The following is a 21103-nucleotide window of genomic DNA, read 5'->3' as shown; positions in this document are numbered from 1 at the left end:
CAACCAGATGTTGGAGCCCAGGAGCCAGACGCCACCTTCGACGACGACTCCTACTGCACCGGAGGTGCCTACTACTACGTGATGCCCGCTGACGACGACCAGGAGTAGTTTAGGAGGATCCCAGGCAGGAGGCCTGCGCCTCTTTCGATCTGTATCCCAGTTTGTGCTAGCCTTCTTAAGGCAAACTTGTTTAACTTATGTCTGTACTCAGATATTGTTGCTTCCGCTGACCCGTCTATGATCGAGCTCTTGTATTCGAGCCCTCGGGGCCCCTGGCTTGTAATATGATGCTTGTATGACTTATTATATTTGTAGAGTTGTGTTGTGATATCTTCCCGTGAGTCCCTGATCTTGATCGTACACGTTTGCGTGTATGATTAGTGTACGATTAAATCGGGGGTGTCACAATTACCATCCGCGTCTGTCTTCTTCTTAAAGATCCATTTATTTTCTATGGCTCACCGCTCAACGGGCAAGTCAGTCAAAGTCCATACTTTGTTTTCATACATGGATCCTATCTCGGATTTCATGGCTTCCAGCCATTTGTCGGAATCCGGGCCCGCCATCGCTTCTTCATAGTTCGAAGGTTCACCGTTGTCTAACAACATGATTTCCAAGACAGGGTTGCCGTACCATTCTGGTGCGGAACGTGTCCTTGTGGACCTTCAAATTTCAGTAGGAGCTTGATCAGAAGTATCTTGATCATCATCATTAACTTCCTCTCTAATTGGTGCAGGCACCTCAGGAACATTTTCTTGAGCTGCGCCATTTTCCGGTTCAAGAGGTAATACTTCATCAAGTTCTACTTTCCTCCCACTTACTTCTTTCGAGAGAAACTCTTTCTCTACAAAGGATCCATTCTTGGCAACAAAGATCTTGCCTTCGGATCTGAGGTATAAGGTATACCCAATAGTTTCTTTAGGGTATCCTATGAAGACGCATTTTTCCGACTTGGGTTCGAGCTTTTCAGGTTGAAGTTTCTTGACATAAGCATCGCATCCCCAAACTTTTAGAAACGACAGCTTAGGTTTCTTCCCAAACCATAATTCATACGGTGTCGTCTCAACGGATTTCGATGGAGCTCTATTTAAAGTGAATGCGGCAGTCTCTAAAGCATAGCCCCAAAATGATAGCGGTAAATCGGTAAGAGACATCATAGATCGCACCATATCTAATAGAGTGCGATTACGACGTTCGGACACACCATTACGCTGAGGTGTTCCAGGCGGTGTCAGTTGTGAAACTATTCCACATTTTCTTAAGTGTGTGCCAAACTCGTGACTCAAGTATTCTCCTCCACGATTTGATCGCAAGAACTTGATTTTCCTGTCACGTTGATTCTCAACCTCACTCTGAAATTCCTTGAACTTTTCAAAGGTCTCAGACTTGTGTTTCATTAAATAGACATACCCATATCTACTCAAGTCATCAGTGAGGGTGAGAACATAACGATAGCCACCGCGAGCCTCAACACTCATTGGACCGCACACATCAGTATGTATGATTTCCAATAAGTTGGTTGCTCGCTCCATTGTTCCTGAGAACGGAGTCTTGGTCATTTTACCCATGAGGCATGGTTCGCACGTGTCAAATTATTCGTAATCAAGAGACTCTAAAAGTCCATCTACATGGAGCTTCTTCATGCGTTTGACACCTATGTGACCAAGGCGGCAGTGCCACAAGTATGTGGGACTATCATTATCAACCTTACATCTTTTGGTACTCACACTATGAATATGTGTAGCATTACGCTCGAGATTCATTAAGAATAAACCATTCACCATCGGAGCATGACCATAAAACATATCTCTCATATAAATAGAACAACCATTATTCTCGGATTTAAATGAGTAGCCATCTCGTATTAAACGAGATCCTGATACAATGTTCATGCTCAAACTTGGCACTAAATAACAATTATTGAGGTTCAAAACTAATCCCGTAGGTAAATGTAGAGGTAGCGTGCCGACGACGATCACATCGACCTTGGAACCATTCCCGACGCGCATCGTCACCTCGTCCTTCGCCAGTCTCCGCTTATTCCGCAGCTCCTGCTTTGAGTTACAAATGTGAGCAACTGCACCGGTATCAAATACCCAGGAGCTACTACGAGTACTGGTAAGGTACACATCAATTACATGTATATCACATATACCTTTTGTTTTGCTGGCCTTCTTGTCCGCTAAGTATTTGGGGCAGTTCCGCTTCCAGTGACCACTTTCCTTGCAATAAAAGCACTCAGTCTCGGGCTTGGGTCCATTCTTTGGCTTCTTCCCAGCAGCTTGCTTGCCGGGCGCGGCAACTCCCTTGCCGTCCTTCTTGAAGTTTTTCTTACCCTTGCCTTTGTTGAACTTAGTGGTTTTATTCACCATCAACACCTGATGTTCCTTTTTGACTTCTACCTCTGCTGATTTCAGCATAGCAAATACTTCAAGAATGGTCTTTTCCATCCCCTGCATATTGAAGTTCATCACAAAGCTCTTGTAGCTCGGTGGAAGCGACTGAAGGATTCTGTCAATGACCGCGTCATCCGGGAGATTAACTCCCAGCTGAGTCAAGCGGTTATGTAACCCAGACATAGTGAGTATGTGCTCACTGACAGAACTGTTTTCCTCCATCTTACAACTAAAGAACTTGTCGGAGACTTCATATCTCTCGACCCAGGCATGAGCTTGAAAAACCATTTTCAGCTCTTCGAACATCTCATATGCTCCGTGTCTCTCAAAACGCTTTTGGAGCCCCGGCTCTAAGCTGTAAAGCATGCCGCACTGAACGAGGGAGTAATCATCGGTACGTGTCTGCCAAGCGTTCATAACGTCTTGTTCTGCAAGGAGAGCAGGTGCTTCACCTAGCGGTGCTTGTAGGACATAATCTTTCTTGGCATTTATGAGGATGATCCTCAGGTTCTGGACCCAGTCCGTATAGTTGCTGCCATCGTCTTTCAGCTTGGTTTTCTCTAGGAACGCGTTGAAGTTGAGGACAACGTTGGCCATTTGATCTACAATACATGTTGTAAAGATTTTAGACTAAGTTCATGATAATTAAGTTCATCTAATCAAATTATTCAATGAACTCCCACTCAGATAGACATCCCTCTAGTCATCTAAGTATAACATGATCCGAGTTAACTAGGCCGTGTCCGATCATCACATGAGACGGACTAGCCAACATCGGTGAACATCTTCATGTTGATCGTATCTTCTATACGACTCATGCTCGACCTTTCGGTCTTGTGTGTTCCGAGGCCATGTCTGTACATGCTAGGCTCGTCAAGTCAACCTAAGTGTTTGCATGTGTAAATCTGTCTTACACCCGTTGTATGTGAATGTTGGAATCTATCACACCCGATCATCACGTGGTGCTTCGAAACAACGAACTGTCGCAACGGTGCATAGTTAGGGGGAACACTTTCTTGAAATTATTATGAGGGATCATCTTATTTACTACCGTCGTTCTAAGTAAACAATATGCAAAAACATGATAAACATCACATGCAATCAAATAATAATAGTGACATGATATGGCCAATATCACATAGCTCCTTTGATCTCCATCTTGGGGCTCCATGATCATCTTGTCACCGGCATGACACCATGATCTCCATCATCATGATCTCCATCATCGTGTCTCCATGAAGTTTCTCACCAACTATTACTTCTACTACTATGGCTAACACGTTTAGCAATAAAGTAAAGTAATTTACATGGCGTTTCTCAATGACACGCAGGTCATACAAAAAATAAAGACAACTCCTATGGCTCCTGCCGTTTGTCATACTCATCGACATGCAAGTCGTGATTCCTATTACAATAGCATGAACATCTCATACATCACATATATATCATTCATCATTCATCACAACTTTGGCCATATCACATCATAAAACACTTGCTGCAAAAACAAGTTAGACGTCCTCTAATTGTTGTTGCAAGTTTTACGTGGCTGCAATAGGGTTCTAGCAAGAACGTTTTCTTACCTACGTGAAAGCCACAACGTGATTTGTCAACTTCTATTTACCCTTCATAAGGACCCTTTTCACCGAATCCGCTCCAACTAAAGTGGGAGAGACAGACACCCGCCAGCCACCTTATTGTCGTTTGTGAGGCCTTCCTCCGCATTACCCCTCACTTCGGCCTGTGGCTCAAGACCTTCGATGTGAAGCTGAAGATGGTCGAGGGGCAGTATGCAGCGTGCAGAGGTGCTCTAATAAGCAAAATTGCTGACGCTCCATGGCCAAAGGGTTCCTTTCCAGAGGTGTCCGGATTGTGGCAACAGGAGTGGTTTTACGTCACAGCTCCCCGAAGTGCCAAGTGGGTAGCTGCCCCCACCTTTCGCCCGGGCCCTCCACCACAACTGATGTCATGGATTAGCAGGGGGCTGAGCTGGGGTCCAGCCAAGGATGTGCCAATACTGCAGAGCCGTATCTGAGATCTCTTCGAGGGAGATTTCAGTCTGGTTATGGTAATGCAAGTTATGCTGGTTCATCGGGTCCAGCCTTGCAAACGCCGGCCCCTCCGCATGTGGGAATTCAACCCGGAAGGACCGCACACTATTCAGAATTTCCTCGGGATGACGCACAAGGAGATGTACAAATCGTTCTTCGGACCCCAAATAGAGTGTCCGAACACTACCGAGGACGTGGGCCTGAGTAGCAACCGCACCGCTGCCCAAGTAAGTAATTGTTGGGGAACGTTGCAGAAAACAAAAATTTTCCTACGGTTTCACCAAGATCCATCTATGAGTTCATCTAGCAACGAGTGATAGGATTGCATCTACATACCTTTGTAGATCACGTGCGGAAGCGTTCAAAGAACGGGGATGAGGAAGTCGTACTCAACGTGATCCAAATCACCGGAGATCCTAGCGCCGAACGGATGGCACCTCCTTGTTCAACACACGTACGGTCAGTGTGACGTCTCCTCCTTCTTGATCCAGCAAGGGGGAAGGAGAGGTTGATGAAGATCCAGCAGCACGATGGCGTGGTGGTGGATGCAGCAGTCACCGCAGCAGGGCTTCGCCGTTCTTCTGCGAGAGGGAGAGGTGTAGCAGGGGAGAGGGAGGCGCCAAGACTCAAGGGTGCGGCTGCCCCTCCCTCCCCCCTTTATATAGGCCCCCTAGGGGGTGCGCCGGCCCTAGGAGATGGGATCTCCTAGGGGGGGGCAAGGGGTGGAGTGCCCCCCAAGCCAGGTGGGGCGCCCCCCACCCTAGGGTTCCCAACCCTAGGCGCATGGGGTGGGCCAAGGGGGGCGCACCAGCCCACTATGGGCTGGTTCCCCTCCCCACTTTAGCCCATGGGGCCCTCCGGGATGGGTGGCCCCACCCAGTGGACCCCCGGGACCCTTCCGGTGGTCCTGGTACAATACCGGTGACCCCCGAAACTCTCCCGATGGCCGAAACTGCACTTCCTATATATAATTCTTCACCTCCGGACCATCCCGGAACTCCTCGTGACGTCCGGGATCTCATCCGGGACTCCGAACAACTTTCGGGTTACTGCATACTCATATCCATACAACCCTAGCGTCACCGAACCTTAAGTGTGTAGACCCTACGGGTTCGGGAGACATGTAGACATGACCGAGATGGCTCTCCGGTCAATAACCAACATCGGGATCTGGATACCCATGTTGGCTCCCACATGCTCCTCGATGATCTCATCGGATGAACCACGATGTCGAGGATTCAAGCAACCCCGCATACAATTCCCTTTGTCAATCGGTACGTTACTTGCCTGAGATTCGATCGTCGGTATCCCAATACCTCGTTCAATCTCGTTACCGGCAAGTCACTTTACTCGTACCGTAATGCATGATCCCGTGACCAGACACTTGGTCACTTTGAGCTCATTATGATGATGCATTACCGAGTGGGCCCAGAGATACCTCTCCGTCATACGGAGTGACAAATCCCAGTCTTGATCCGTGTCAACCCAACAGACACTTTAGGAGATACCCGTAGTATACCTTTATAGTCTCCCAGTTACGTTGTGACGTTTGGTACACCCAAAGCACTCCTACGGTATCTGGGAGTTACACAGTCTCATGGTCTAAGGAAAAGATACATGACATTGGAAAAACTCTAGCAAACGAACTATACGATCTTGTGCTATGTTTAGGATTGGGTCTTGTCCATCACATCATTCTCCTAATGATGTGATCTCGTTATCAATGACATCCAATGTCCATAGTCAGGAAACCATGACTATCTGTTGATCAACGAGCTAGTCAACTAGAGGCTTACTAGGGACATGTTGGTGTCTATGTATTCACACATGTATTACGATTTCCGGATAACACAATTATAGCATGAATAAAAGACAATTATCATGAACAAGGAAATATAATAATAATTCTTTTATTATTGCCTCTAGGGCATATTTCCAACAGTAATCCCATGGTCAAACACACTGTCCTTTTATTTATCATGAAATCATTCTGAAGAATCGCTCTTTGACCAGGACTGGATAGCAAAGGCGAAGATGATCCGGTGTTCGGCCCCCCTTCCTGAAGGCTTGGACAATCCGGTGCTGGAAAAGATGCTCGAGACAACACCTTGTCTAGTGCCCTCCAAGGAAGACGAAGGGGGGAATAAAGAGGGCGAAAGCGGGCCTCCATCGCTACCTATTCCAATCGAGGGAATGAGCGCCTCCGCGAGGGAGGATAACCAAGGGGAGGAATATGACATTCTGTCTCCCCGGGGGAGGAAGAGGACTACCTCTGAAGATCCGGAAACTAAGGTTTCCAAACGGGAGAAAAAATCTCCGCCAGAGGGTCCTGCCTCGAAGGGTATTCTTGCCGCATAATGTCCGTGCGGGGATCTTCCCTCTACCGAGCTGTAAGTAATCAAAAAGTACTTAATAGTGAAGATATCTTGCTCTACTTCTGAGGAAAATAACCGAAGTATTTATCTTGCAGTTCGGATCTTAGCCCTTCTTAGCAGAGCTCATCTTCAGGGGATCTTCTTCCGGAGATGATGGAGAGCGAAACGCCTCCCCCTGCCACACCGCATCACGAAGCGGGCGACCCCGAGGTGTCATCGCGGAGGGTTTCTCCGGATCCGGCAAGTCCAGAAGGTAATCTCATGGCCACCCGAAGTCCTCAGCACCCGGCTCTCGAAGAGAGTCATCAAAAGAGCCGGGCACCGTCCGGTGTGCGGTCGGACATACGGAGCGATCTGCTGGCGCAAGCGGCCATCTCAGAAGAGCACCACACCTTGATGGGTACGGTGATTGAAAGGATTACGTCCACTGAAAGCGGGTTGCATGAAGCTTTTATGAGTCTACTGACGGGTTTTGAGGTACGTGAAATGATGTACATTTTTTACGATACCGCATATTTTTAAATGTGCCCTGTGTACATAGTAGCCCCTGAGACTCTGGTTGTCGTTGAAAATGGCGGCAAACAGAGGATCATAGTCCCAGTTAATAACCAGACTGCCTTTATGTGCAGGTGGTGGAAGCTCCGGTGGCTAGCCGGACTGATGGGTATGCCGAACTAAAGCGGCAGCTGGATGCGGCATATGCCGACATCGTGCTTGTCAACAAGAGGCTTGACGAGGCACAGGGTAGGTGATTTTTCTGGTGAATGTCACATAGTAAGAGCAGCATGATGCCTGTATCTTTAATATGTTGTGACTGCAGATGGAGCTGCCACCGTGGAGACCCTTCAGGCGGAGCTTGCCCGAGCCAAGGAGCAAGCAGGGAGTAGCAATGCGGTCGCTTTGCAGGCGGCCGGAGAGTTAAGGGCCGAACAGGCCGCACATTGCGAGAGCAAAGAAAAAATTGCCAAGATGATCGTGGAGTTAAAAGATGCTGCTGACCGTTACCGGCTTCTTGAAGAGGAAAACCGGGTGAAAGCGACGGACCTGGAGAAGGCCCGGGTGGCTGCCAAGGAAGCCCGCTCCAAAATTAGAGCGACGAAGGAGGAGCTGAATCAAGCTGCAGATATCGTGTCTGGGAAGCCCTTCTTGTTGCGGACTAAGTTCGAAGATCCGAAGTATGCTCCTCTAGACCAGCTATGGAGTTCTACGAACGCATACATGGATTTGGCTGCCAGCGCTGCTGATGCCGCCGAGTACTTCAAGGATCAGAAAGGTCCCGAAGTGGAGAAGCTATTCTGGTCACAGTTTCACGCTCCGATCCGTCCGCTGCTGCTGAATGAGCGATTGACCGGTTAGGCCGAGCTCCATAGGTTGTCCGGACTGGCGATGAGGTCCGTTGTGGATCATTTGTGGCCAGGAGGGCCAAGGCCGAATAGCTATTTTAGCTTAGTGCAACAATTCCTTGGCGCTGTGCCACACATCGATGCTGTAAAGAGGTCGGCGTGCATAGAAGGCTTGCGGATGGCCCTTGCCCGTTTCAAAACATACTGGGCGGAGATGGATGCCACCACTGTTGCGGCACAGGGTTCGGCCATAGGCCGAGTGGCTGCCGAGCACTACTTTGAAGAAGTTCTTGAAGGCGCTCGTTCGATAGAGGCTCACTGCTCGAAGAATATTATGTTTTAGTGACATGTATTCCCATTGTACAAACAATGTTTTATTGAGTTTATCAAGGCTGTATTTATACTTTTTGCCCGAAAGTACTATGATGCCTCCTGTGCGGCCGTTTATGTATATATGTATATAACCTGAAAGATGGCAGTCGTCGGCTTCAGCCCCCACGCATATAATGCGGGGGTGTCCGCAGAAGATGCATGTTCACACTTGATCCAACGTCTTGGTCCATGAAGGAGGTGATAGCGCAGCGAACTAGGCAACCGGACTATAATGCTTTAACACTTTTACTTAGCCAGAGGAGTTTGAAAGTGGGGCTACTATATAGCCCCTGGTGGCTCCGCGCTCATCCGGATTTGGGGCGCGTACATGCCTGGTCGGGAAATGGCCCTTCGTTAAGGCAGAGGAACCCCGAAGATTCCGCTAGGTCATCGAGTGGTTGACCAGTCTCACGCTATATCATGACAGTCAGTTTTCGACTTTCTCTACTGAGGTGCTCGTCCGGATGAACCAGGGCACAATCGCAGTAGTTCTCCCGGTGCCGCCTTAGCCGTTAGAGCAGAACATAAGGCAGCAAAACACAGGAGCCGGGAAAACCCAACAATTGACCAAAACATGATTCGGAGCTGATGCATATAAGGCCAAACTCGCGACGCCGAACACTCCCTAAGGTATTCGGTCTTTATGATGTAAACCGGGCCTAAACAGTGCCCTTTGTAATAAGCCCCTGGTGTCCAGGTACGTGCAATATTCTGACGTGGCCACATGCCAATACGTCAGCATCCTTCTCAATTGTACTGAAAATCCGAGGGATGTGTATCAACAAGAGACTGTAAAAAAGGTTTACGCAGGGTCTTAATCTAAAAACAATCCTTGGAACGGGTCCCTGCTGCACGTCTGCGCGTGTGTCTCCGTTGTGCCGTATTCTGGACGGATGTAGCACGATGGTCATCTGAAAAAGAGAGGAACTTAATTGAAAAGTTGCTGTGCAAAAGGTAAGTTATACTAAATAAACAATATATAGTTCAAAATGAGCAAAGTTGAGCCTAATTGCCATTTGTGCGCGCGCGTTGAGCCCCTTGTATTGTAATAGGAGTATAGCCATCAAACCTGTATCAATTACATATAGCTGCACCGGACTCGTCCAACCGTGTCCGTGGTATTAACGACCTGTCAGATGCTTTAGTTGGTGAGGCCGTTTAGTGTGCGGCTGCCAAGGCAGCCGGGCAGTCTTCCGCGCGCAAGGAGCGCTCAATATTTCCATTTACTGTAATGATGCCACGTGGACCGGGCATTTTAAGCATGAGGGAAGCGTAATGCGGTATTGCGTTAAAGCGAGCGAAAGCTTCGCGTCCGAGTAGTGCTTGATAGCCACTTTGGAACGGAGCGATGTGGAAGGTTAAATTTTCGCTGCGGAAGTTATCGGAGAAGCCGAATATAACCTCAAGTAGTAGGGAGCCCGTGCAATGGGATTCTAGGCCTGGCGTTACTCCTTTAAAGGTAGTATTGCTATGGCTAATTTTTGTTGGGTCTATCCCCATTTTGCGGACTGTGTCCTGATATATCAGGTTTAAACTACTGCCGCCGTCCATCAAGACTCGTGTGAAGTGGTATCCATCAATTATCGGGTCTAACACCAAGGCAGCCCATCCTGCATGCCGGATACTTGCCGAGTAATCCCGATGGTCGAAGGTGATCGGTTGGGACGACCAGTGGCAGAACTCCGCTGTGATAGGCCCTGGGACATGTGTCTCTAGGAGTGCCGCTTTGTTTCTCCCCTTTGTCACGTGTAACACATTTACTGTTTTAACTTTTGGTGGGAATTTCTTTTGTTCCCCGGTGCTTTGCTTGCGAGGCTCATCCTCTTCTTCGCTTGGTGTATCCTGCCCCTTGTGTTCGGCGTTGAGCTTGCCGGACTGCTTGAAGACCCAACATTCTCTATGGGCATGATTTGCAGGTTTATCGAGGGTGCTGTGGATCTGACATATTTTGTCCAGAATCTTGTTTAGGCTGGACAGTTCGTCTCTGTTGCCTTTGAAGGGCAGTTTTTGCTGACCTGGCCGAGAGCTTCTGAATCCGGCGTTTACCACCGTGGTCTTCGGGCTGTCTTCTTTATTCCGGTGCTTGTTTTTGCTGCGTTGTGGTTACCCGTTTTCATCCCTGACTTCGGATGTACTTGGGTCGCTGGTGCTGCACCAGGCTAACCAGCTGTCCTCGCCCGCGCAAAAGCAGGTCATGAGGCTTGTTAATGCTGCCATTGTTCTCGGCTTTTCTTGGCCGAGGTTTCTGGCGAGCCATTCGTCTCGAACGCTGTGCTTGAAAGCTGCTAAGGCTTCGGCGTCCGAACAGTCGACTATTTGGTTCTTTTTAGTGAGGAACCTATTCCAAAGCTTTCGGGCTGACTCTCCGGGCTGTTGAGTTATATGACTTAAATCGTCCGCATCCGATGGTCGGACATAGGTCCCTTGAAAATTTGCCCGAAAAGCGTCTTCGAGCTCTTCCCAGCTTCCAATGGAGTTTTCGGGGAGGCTTTTAAGCCAGTGCCGAGCTGGTCCTTTGAGCTTGAGGGGTAAATACTTGATGGCATGGAGATCCTCTCCTCGAGCCATGTGGATATGGAGGATGTAGTCCTCAATCCAGACCCCAGGGTCTGTCGTTCCGTCGTAGGCCTCTATGTTTACGGGTTTGAATCCCTCTGGAAATTCATGGTCCAGCACCTCATCGGTCACTACTAGGGAAAATCTTATAGGCAGACGCTTACTAGTAGCGCGGGTTTATAACCCTCGCTGCTGCTACTTACTAGTAGCACGGGTTTTTACCCCTCGCTACTACTAAGTTGATACTAGTAGCACGGGTTTTTAACCCACGCTACTACTAAGCGGTCTCTACCGTGCCCTCCTGGGACATGCCATAGTAGTAGCGAGGGGTACAAACCCGCGCTACTACTAAGTTGATAGTAGTAGCATGGTTTTATACCCCTCGCTACTACTAAGTACGAGGTAGGTTAAATTCCCATATCCTCGGCCGAATCCCTCCTCTCCCCCTCACTTTTCCCCTCTCTCACTTTCCTCCTCTCTTCCTCGTACTCCAGCGGTGGCCGCCGCTGGTACACTCTGCTTTCTTCCTCCCTCCCTCTCCGAGATCCCTCCGGTGGGAGGTCGCCGGAGCTCCTCGCCGCCGCCAAGATGCGGAAGCACGACCTCGGCATCCTCCTCCTCACCGCCTTCGCCGTCTTCTTCTCGCTCCAGGTCAGCCCTCCTCCTCCTCCACCTCCCCCCTCTCCGATTCGATCCGGAACCCTAGCTGACCCATCCCCCTCCTCCTCCGACAGCACGAGGGCCGCCGTGAGGTGCTGCTCCCCACACACGACACCAAGATCCAGGTCCTCCAGCTCCCGGCCAATGCCGGGCTGGCCTCCGCGGCCTCCACGAGGCGCGCGTCATGGCTGAGATCTCCCTGCTCCTGGCCAAAGTGCGCATCGCCGCCGGCCGCCGCCCCGTTGCCATGGACGTCGGCGCCGTCGAACGAACCATTGACACCATTGACAGCATGCACGGGGTCGAGATTTTTTTTGTTTTTCAAATTAATAGTAGTAGCGCGGGTAACAGACACGCGCTACAGATAGTTAGTAGTAGTAGCGCGGGATGCACCGCGCTACTACTACTAGTTAGCTGTAGCGCCATAGTAGTAGCGTAGGCACCCGCACTACTACTAGCTTTTAACCCGTGCTACTACTAGGCTTTTTCCTAGTAGTAGGGGGTGTGCGGCACCCCTGTATTTGGGTGTACCATGGTGTTCGGATGTTTGTTGTGTTGCATTGCATGCTGGAGCGCGCTTGCGTGGCCCGTATATGGATCTGGTTGCGCCATCCTTTTGATGCGAGCCCTCGCGTGGATCACGTACTGCCTTATGTGCGGTGTCGTTTGCCGCTCTATGTTGGCCACGAGGTCGTCTATCCGATCGGATGGCCGTTTTTTTTCAATTGCGGGGGATCTAAGGCCTCCTCATCGAATTCAGGTAGCAACTTTCGCTTCGGGTAGCTCTTGGTGTGGCGATTACCGCCGTACTTCGCTGCAGTGTTGAGTACTTCACTCCATCTGATTCTGAGTGTGTCTTGTGCAGCCCTGAGCCTTTGCTTCTGCTTTTTCAGGCTCCTCGCAGTGGCAACAAACCTTTGATGGGCATTCTGTTGCTCCGGGCGCCTGTCCGGTGTGATGTCGTCCGGACTATTATCTTCGACGGAGTCGGGTTGTTCGGTTTGATTCTCCGTGTTGCCGTGGTCGGGCGATGGTTCACCCTGCTCTAACGCTGGGTCTATATGACCGCTTTTTCTGCCGAGGTGGGATTTGGAGCGGCGCTTGCGCCGCCGCTTTGTCTGCTTCTCGAGCGAACAACCCTTCCCTGCGTCTTTCCATTCCTCGTCGTCATTTTCTTTGGGTGTGTCCACCATGTATACATCATATGATGAAGTGGGTGTCCAGTGCCCTGTGGGCAGTGGTTCCTGTTCGTCTCCTGCATCGTCGTCCATACCGTCGATGTCTTCGAAGTCGAAGTCGAGCATGTCGGTCAAATCGTCGACAGTGGCTACTAAGTGGGTGGTGGGTGGGCGGCGAATTTCTTCGTCATCCGCATCCCCATCCTGCCGAACATAGTTCGGCCAGGACTCTCCTAACAGGGAGAGAGACCTTAATGAGCTCAGCATGTCGCCGAAGGGTGAGTGCTAAAAGATATCCATGGAGGTGAACTCCATGATCGGTGCACAGTCAGATTCGATAGGCACAGGCGCAGGCGGTTTGGAGTCCGTGGCCGGGGAAGAATCCGGCAGTTCGGTGTCACGGCTCCCGTGAAGGGTAAGGTCGATATTCGGCTTGATCGCCGCTGAGAATACGGCCTCCGTGGCGGGGTCTATCCGCCCGTCCATGGATGGCGCAATTGGCTCCGAATTGAGGGTCGGAGCGGTCGCCAGTGCGGTCTCCTGAACACTGTCCGATGGTAGAGCTAAATCATGCCCATCGTGACCGTCCGACGCGCTCGGCTGGGGCTCGAATCCGTCGAAGATCAAGTCTCCGTGGATGTCGGCCGTGTAGTTTAAGCTTCCGAACCTGACCTGGTGGCCAGGGGCGTAACTCTCGATCTGCTCCAGATGGCCAACCGAGTTGGCCCGCAGTGCGAAGCCGCCGAATACAAAGATCTGTCCGGGGAGAAAGGTCTCACCCTGGACTGCATCGCTATCAATGATCGAAGGAGCCATCAAGCCTAATGACGATGACACAGAGGAACTCTCAATGAAAGCACCAATGTTGGTGTCAAAACCGGCGGATCTCGGGTAGGGGGTCCCGAACTGTGCGTCTAAGGCGGATGGTAGCAGGAGGCAGGGGACACGATGTTTTACCCAGGTTCGTGCCCTCTTGATGGAGGTAAAACCCTACGTCCTGCTTGATTATTGTTGATAATATGAGTAGTACAAGAGTTGATCTACCACGAGATCAGAGAGGCTAAACCCTAGAAGCTAGCCTATGGTATGATTGTATGTTGTCCTACGGACTAAAACCCTCCGGTTTATATAGACACCGGAGGAGGTTAGGGTTACACAAGGTCGGTTACAAAGGAGGAGATATACATATCCGTATTGCCTAGCTTGCCTTCCACGCCAAGTAGAGTCCCATCCGGACACGGGACGAAGTCTTCAATCTCGTATCTTCATAGTCCAACAGTCCGGCCAAAGGATATAGTCTGGCTGTCCAGAGACCCCCTAATCCAGGACTCCATCAGTCCCCCCCCCCGGCGCGCACGGGCGCGTCGCGGGAGGGGAGAGAAGATGCAAGATTCGCTTGTTGATGGCTTTTCTCGCGTTGCCTTGCATCAACTTCAATAATATTTGGTTCTGTGCATCTCAAGATGCGGAGGCCAGGAGGTTTATCCTTCTTTAACTGAAAGTTATAAAAGTTCGACCAAATGCTTTCTAGAATGCATTGTATTTGTGAATTAAGGTAGTAATGTTAGTTATTGCAAGAAAGTTACATTTTCTGCCTTTTGCCGGGCAGAATATTTGTATTTATATATATAATATACAATACCGCTATTCTAAGCTAGAGCATAGAATATTGTACACACTTAGTAATATTCTACACCCTTAGTAAAATTATATACAAAAGATAGTAATATTGGAATATAATTTTTACTATCCAAGTCAATATTTTACTATATTTTTTCAAAAAATTAGTACATTTCTACACCAGTTTACTAATATTTTGTAACCAAAGTGACCAAAATCGACACCCTACAACACACCAACGGATTCTGGAGCCGCCTCTCTGGCTTCCACGCTAGCCCCGAGGGCAGTGTACCAACCAAGCCGACAACTATGTCACCCAATTGACCAAAGTAAACATGTTTCATGCATGCTATTCTCGAGAGTCATTGCTTTGACTTCAATGCCAGTCTTGAGGCTGCACACCCGCTTGACCAACTATGAAGCTACAATGCCCGACGAACCAGGATCACCCCCAAGAGAGAAGAGATGGGATGCCGTTGACGCCCACTCCAACTAAGGTCGAAACTTGAGTCTTCACCCGAAGAGCTCAAAACCGCAATGTCAAGGGGGGTGAAGGACCTCCACGGTGACATCTACAAGGAGGAATGATGGCATAGGATGCCGACGATGCTCACATCGACCAAGATTGCTCTAGGCTATCACCTAGAGCCCACCAAACCCATCCTCATTGTAAGCCTACCCAACCGACTGCCATTAGCGGCCTACCTGCCATCATTGCCCGAGCTAGGTAGACATATGCGCCAGACAACTTGCCCCACCATCCACTACCAACACGGCATGCAAACCATCATGGCTCCTCAGATCGCCATGGCTGTCCACATTCCAACCACTGAATGTCAACTTCGCCGCACCACCATCCTCCATATTTGGTTCGTCACCATTGCTGTAGAGTTGCACACCCGCTCACCGAAGCCATCACCGCCCATACAACAACGACATCGGCGTTGCCGAGACTGTACGATCCAGATCTAGCCGGAGCTAGTCACCCGCACAATCCAACATACCACCACACCACTCATTGCCAATCTAGAACCAACACAGGCTATAGGCACACATGCATTATGGCCTTGCACACGTATCCAGACACATTGGCCCAGATGCAACGAACATAAATCCACACCACCAGGGTGGTCTCCACTCCAACCTTGTGGACGAACCCGCCAACCACCACCTGTGAAGGGTGCACACTGTATTGCACCTTCGTCCTAGCCACCCAAGCTACCGCCCAACGCCTCACGGCGTGACAGTGAGCTCAACCCGAGCCCCTCCCCCTTACCGACATCCTAGAGCCGGTAGGCCGACCGCCATCGCTCCATACCACATAGCCGACTACTAGCACCATTCAAGGAGAGCTTACCACCACCTTGGCAATGGGACCTGAGGCCACTATGGCGGGATCGAGGCGGTGACACAAATTTTCCTCTGGCATCGCTTGGGGAGTGACACGAGGGGAACAATCTAGTTCGTTATGAAAATCCGCATCAATCTTGATAGTTAGAACTCAAGATTCTTCTTCTTCCTCCTCTTCACTTGATTGTTCCTCTTAAACATGTATTCCTTTAATGCAAGAGGCTTGGACAACTTGTGAGTCATAGGAGTCCTCTTTCCATCCTCAGTCATGTCGTTATAGGTGACGAAATAAGCAAGAACATCATTGGGCACCAAGGTTGCATAATCACTCTTTTGATGAATGTGTAACACCATAGATAGGAAGTGAGGTGCTGGTACTCCAATGAACTTTCTCACAATGAATCCATCATTGATCTTCTCACACCTAAAGCCTTGCAACTTGACCACAAGAGCGGCGAGTCATGAATAGTGTTTGAGGTGTTTTGTAGGGGTTCATCACAAACAATTTCATGTCATGCTTGGCCATTTGATACTTTAACCTTTGAATGCCTGTGGTGCCTTCATTGATGACAACCAAATGATCCCATAGAGCTTTTTGTGCACTTGATGAGGATGACTTGGGCATAGATATCTCTTGAAAGGCACTTTAAATCAAATGGATAGTGGTGGCATTGAGTTCTTGGTCAATCACTTCACGCGGAGTCACATTACCGGCATCCACCGGATTGAATCCATGCTCCACAATCTCCCAAAGCACCGCCAAAGAGCTATGAATATGAGACTCCATAGGAAACTTCCAATGAGAGTAGTCTCTTCCTTCAAGGACGGGTGGTGAGCCGGCATAGTGATATTTAGTAGTGGAAGCTGGTAGAGGTGGGGGATAGGCCCATGATGCTTGGTTGAAGCTAGTAGGTGTAGCACCACTGTTACTCAAACCCAACGGTTGTGTCTCCGCAAGTTGTGAGGTGGCGGGAACACTATTCGCTAGTGCAAGAGCTTTAGCTATCCTTTTGTTAACGAATACCTTCGTAGAAGCATCCGATTGGGATTTATGCTCCACTGTGAACTTGGCGAGATCTGTGACGGTGTACAACTTCTCGGCATCACTAGAAGAGGTACCCTCTGCGCCTTCTAAGGTGGTGAAGCCCTTAAAATAGTCCTTACTCTGTTACCAATTGAAAGGATTGAGATGGACCTAAGGAGGCTAATGGGCCTACTAATTTTTGTAGCTCTTTTTACAAATTAAGCTTTGTAGAATGCAAATGATCGGGCAATCCACAAGCTTGGGTCCTCATCTCTCCAACTTCTAAGAATAACAAGATCAGAGGGGAATTCTCAGAACTTGCTAAAATCACGCAAGTTATCAGTCGAATAGCTAATCTTGGCTAAGGTTATTAGCTCCTCTAAAAAAATCTGTCACAAACCTCTCAAGGAACCAAAGGATTAGGGTTGGGAAAGCGTGGGGAGCGTTCTTAGCTACATTTGATATGCTTAGAATGAATCGTCACCCCTATCCCGAAGCGGTGGACGGGTTGGAAAAAACTAGCTATTTTTAGGCTGAAAAAGTAGCGTCAGATATTCCAACCCAGCAAAGAACAACCTCAGGGTTAGACAATCAAGCCTGGGAATCACCCCAGGACCCAGAGCTATTGGGAATGTCCCGGGCAGTTTGTCCTCTATCTGGGCAAAATCAAGAGCAGTCGAGTAAGTACCAGAGTCCAAAAAATGTCCAACTAAAACTGAAAGCTACCGGACAGTGCGACTGTCTGTCTGGCTTAAGAATCATCGCAATACCATGTGCATAGTAATAGACCCAGACTCAAACTGTCTGGTCAGAATTGGCACAAATGGTCCAGCCAGCTAAAAGCCGCCTTTTGATTGCCTTTGACCTAGGATGGTTGGCTATTTGGCATTGGACCTTTTGGTGGATAGGAAGGATTTTAGATGTAGAATAACTTTCATGTGCTTGAACTTCACATCCCTTGACCCCCTCTTAATAGTGAGGGATCCTTATAGTTCAAGAACAAGAAATAAAGACTACAAAACTAGCCTTCATGAAGTCCTTTAGCCCTTTAAATTTGGGGGGGGGGGCAACCTTCGCACAAGGAACTAAAATCCGATCATACACTTACTAGCCTCACTAGCTCCTTTAATTTTCCACCGTCAATACAAAAGGATAAGTAGGGGCCTAGATGCACTTCCACATGCAACACATCAGTGTCTTGGATAACAAAAGGTAGTACTTAAAAATTCTTGAATTTTGTTCGTTGTTTATGTGCATATTTTGGTCCTTGCACTACTAAACTGATACTTTGGCGCTTTAACTTGATACCATGTATTTTGGCTCCTCACCATATAAATTTTTGTTCCTCAAGTGAGTTTTAAGAATACTAAATTCATTTGACCAAGATAGAACCTACACGTAGGTTGCACTAACCCACATGTTTTTCATGTAAATAATCTTAAGGAAATTCTACATCAAGTTATTTTCACGATCTATCTAAGCACATGGCAAGCTCAACAAATGCACACACAAGCAAACCATGTCTTTGTTGTCCTCTGCTTCCTATAACTGACAACTCATCCACGCACACCATGAGAATAACAATTACTACTATGCACCTCAATATATTGCAATAAAAAATTCAATAAAAAACGACAGATCTAGTGCTAGAAGCTCCCACACCAGGTGTGGTCCGTGGAAAGATCAAAAACAAAAAATCTATCACAATTTTTTTCGTTGAAGGTCCATTAAATTTCATCGACAAATGCATCCAACAATTACTTCTCATGCCATATAATCAGTATGGAAGGGGAGAAATGTGTTTATAGTCTACTGTGATTTAAAGCTGGAAGTCACGTGTGATGAAAGTATGGAAGGAAAAAACAAACGTGTTTGAGCTGGTTAGGATAGGTGAGGTGGATGCTGGTTAGGATACAGTGCCCACCACATGAGATCTGGGTTGCATAGTTAATCAATGTTCTTTATGAAAAGCTAAGGGTTGTGCTTTGTTGACTAATAGGTCGATCAAATAAGTTCTCAGATGTTTCTGATTTTTGTGGGATTTTTTAAGCATATTTTTCTGCTTAGGCCATCAAAACACTTTTAGTATCTAGAGTAATTGACAAGAGAATGTCTATCGCATTAATGATTAAGTGTTTCTGATTTTGTGGGATTTTCCAGTCTATTTTCTTCTTCTATGTAGCCCATCAGGTACTTTTAGTACATAACAGATGCAGTTCTAGTCCACTTATGTGTTGGAGTCAACTAAATACAGTATCTGACAATTTTTAGTTTATAGATATTAACATTACAAGTAGTAGAATTGATTAATACCTTGCTTTCAAACTTGCACAGGTTTTGTTGGAATGGCATTGTCCTATGGTCTTACGCTAAATACGTCATTTGTTTCATGTATTCAAAACCAATGCAACCTTGCGAATAAAATAATCTCAGTGGAACGGGTGAGCCAGTACATGGACATACAAAGTGAAGCAGCAGAAGTTGTTGAAGAAAATCGACCATTGCCAGATTGATCCCAAGATGGCAATTTAGATCTTAGAGATTTGAAGGTAATCAAATATAATATTTACATGTACAACATACAAGGTTAAATCCAATTAACACCTCTAGCAAATTTATGCGATTGATTTTCATTAGACATATCAGGTATAGGAATGATGCTCCACTTGTACTACATGGGATCACTTGCAAGTTTGCAGGTGGAGATAAGATTGGTATAGTCGGTCGAACAGGATGTGGCAAGACAACATTAATTGGCGCATTGTTTCGTCTTGTTGAACCTGCCGAAGGGAAAATAATTATAGACTCTGTGGACATCAGTACAATAGGCTTACGTGACTTGCGTTCACGTTTGGGTATCATTCCACAAGATCCAACACTTTTAAGGGTACAGTAAGATACAATCTAGATCCTCTTGGGCAATTCTCGGATCAGCAAATATGGAAGTAAGATGTACAGAGATATTTATTTTGCCTTTTCTCGCCTTACAAAGTGTTCAGATAAGATTATTAAGAAGGTTTGACACCTACCTCCTTCGATTTGCGGAAGACAAGAGCAATGCGCATGTCAACTTTGCATGGATGCAAATGTTTAATGACTGCATTGCTGATCTTGGTCTTCGCAAGATAGATAGGATTGGTGTCAGGTTTACCTGGACCAATCGCCGGGCGTCGCCGACCCAGTCCGTCCTGGACCGGGTCCTAGTCTCTCCGGAATGGGACCTCCGCTGCTCGCTAGCCTCCCTCCGGGCCATCACCCGGGTTGGCTCCGACCACGTCCCCCTCCTCCCGTCCTCCACCGACGAGCGACCGCCGATCCCCCCCCCCCCGCTTCCAGTTTGAGACATTTTGGCTGTCCCAAACTGGATTCGTGGCGGTCATGGGCGCTCGCTGGGTGGAGGCTCGTGCTCACCCCCACCCCGTCCTCCCTCGGCCATTGACTCGTGGCAGCTCTGTGCCAAACGTGGCTGGCAGTTCATGAAGGGATGGGGCGTCAACCTTGGGCGTGATCTCCACAAACGCAAGAAGGCTCTGTTGACCGCCATCCAGGCCCTGGACCTTTGGGCGGACGCGACTGGCCTCTCCCCTGAGAAGTGGCTCTCCCGGTACGACCTGGAAGACCAACTCTCCATCATCTACACCGACGAGGAGGCCTATTGGTGTCTCGGGGCTCCCAGAAATGGGTATTGAAGGGCGACGCGAACACGGCCTACTTTCAGGCCATTGCGAATGGCCGCCGTAGATGCAACATCATCCCCCTCCTTTGGGATGGCGCGACCCTTCTGCAGTCCCCATGTGACATTCGGGCCCATGTCGACGGGTTCTACAAGACCCTTTTTTCCTCCGCTCCTAGGAGCAGACTATCTCTGGCCCATGGCTGTTGGGTCGGCCCCCAGCTAGTTTCCGTTGCGGAGAACACGGCCCTTACGGCTCCTTTCTCCGAGGGCGAGGTCTGGGCTGCCATTAGAGGCATGAACCCTGCCTCGGCCCCGGGTCCTGATAGCCTCCCAGTTAAATTCTTCCAGACCTTCTGGAATGTGATTAAGCCTGAGATCATGGCCATCTTCGACGAGTTCTACGTTGGTTCCATGGACCTCGGTCGCATCAAACTATGGGATCATTTCGCTCATCCCTAAAGTGCCTGGGGCATCTGACATCAGCCAGTTCTGGTCGATCACGGTG

The 21103-nt window shown here is 48.6% G+C and overlaps 1 pseudogene; it reads left to right on the top strand.

The window, feature by feature from the left end:
• Positions 1-21103, top strand: part of LOC125518398 — a 45884-nt pseudogene that overhangs the window by 19476 nt on the left and 5305 nt on the right.

The sequence above is a fragment of the Triticum urartu genome, chromosome 7 (genome assembly GCF_003073215.2).
Source record: "Triticum urartu cultivar G1812 chromosome 7, Tu2.1, whole genome shotgun sequence".
Classification (NCBI taxonomy): domain Eukaryota; kingdom Viridiplantae; phylum Streptophyta; class Magnoliopsida; order Poales; family Poaceae; genus Triticum; species Triticum urartu.
This window is presented reverse-complemented; position numbering and strand designations above follow the sequence as displayed.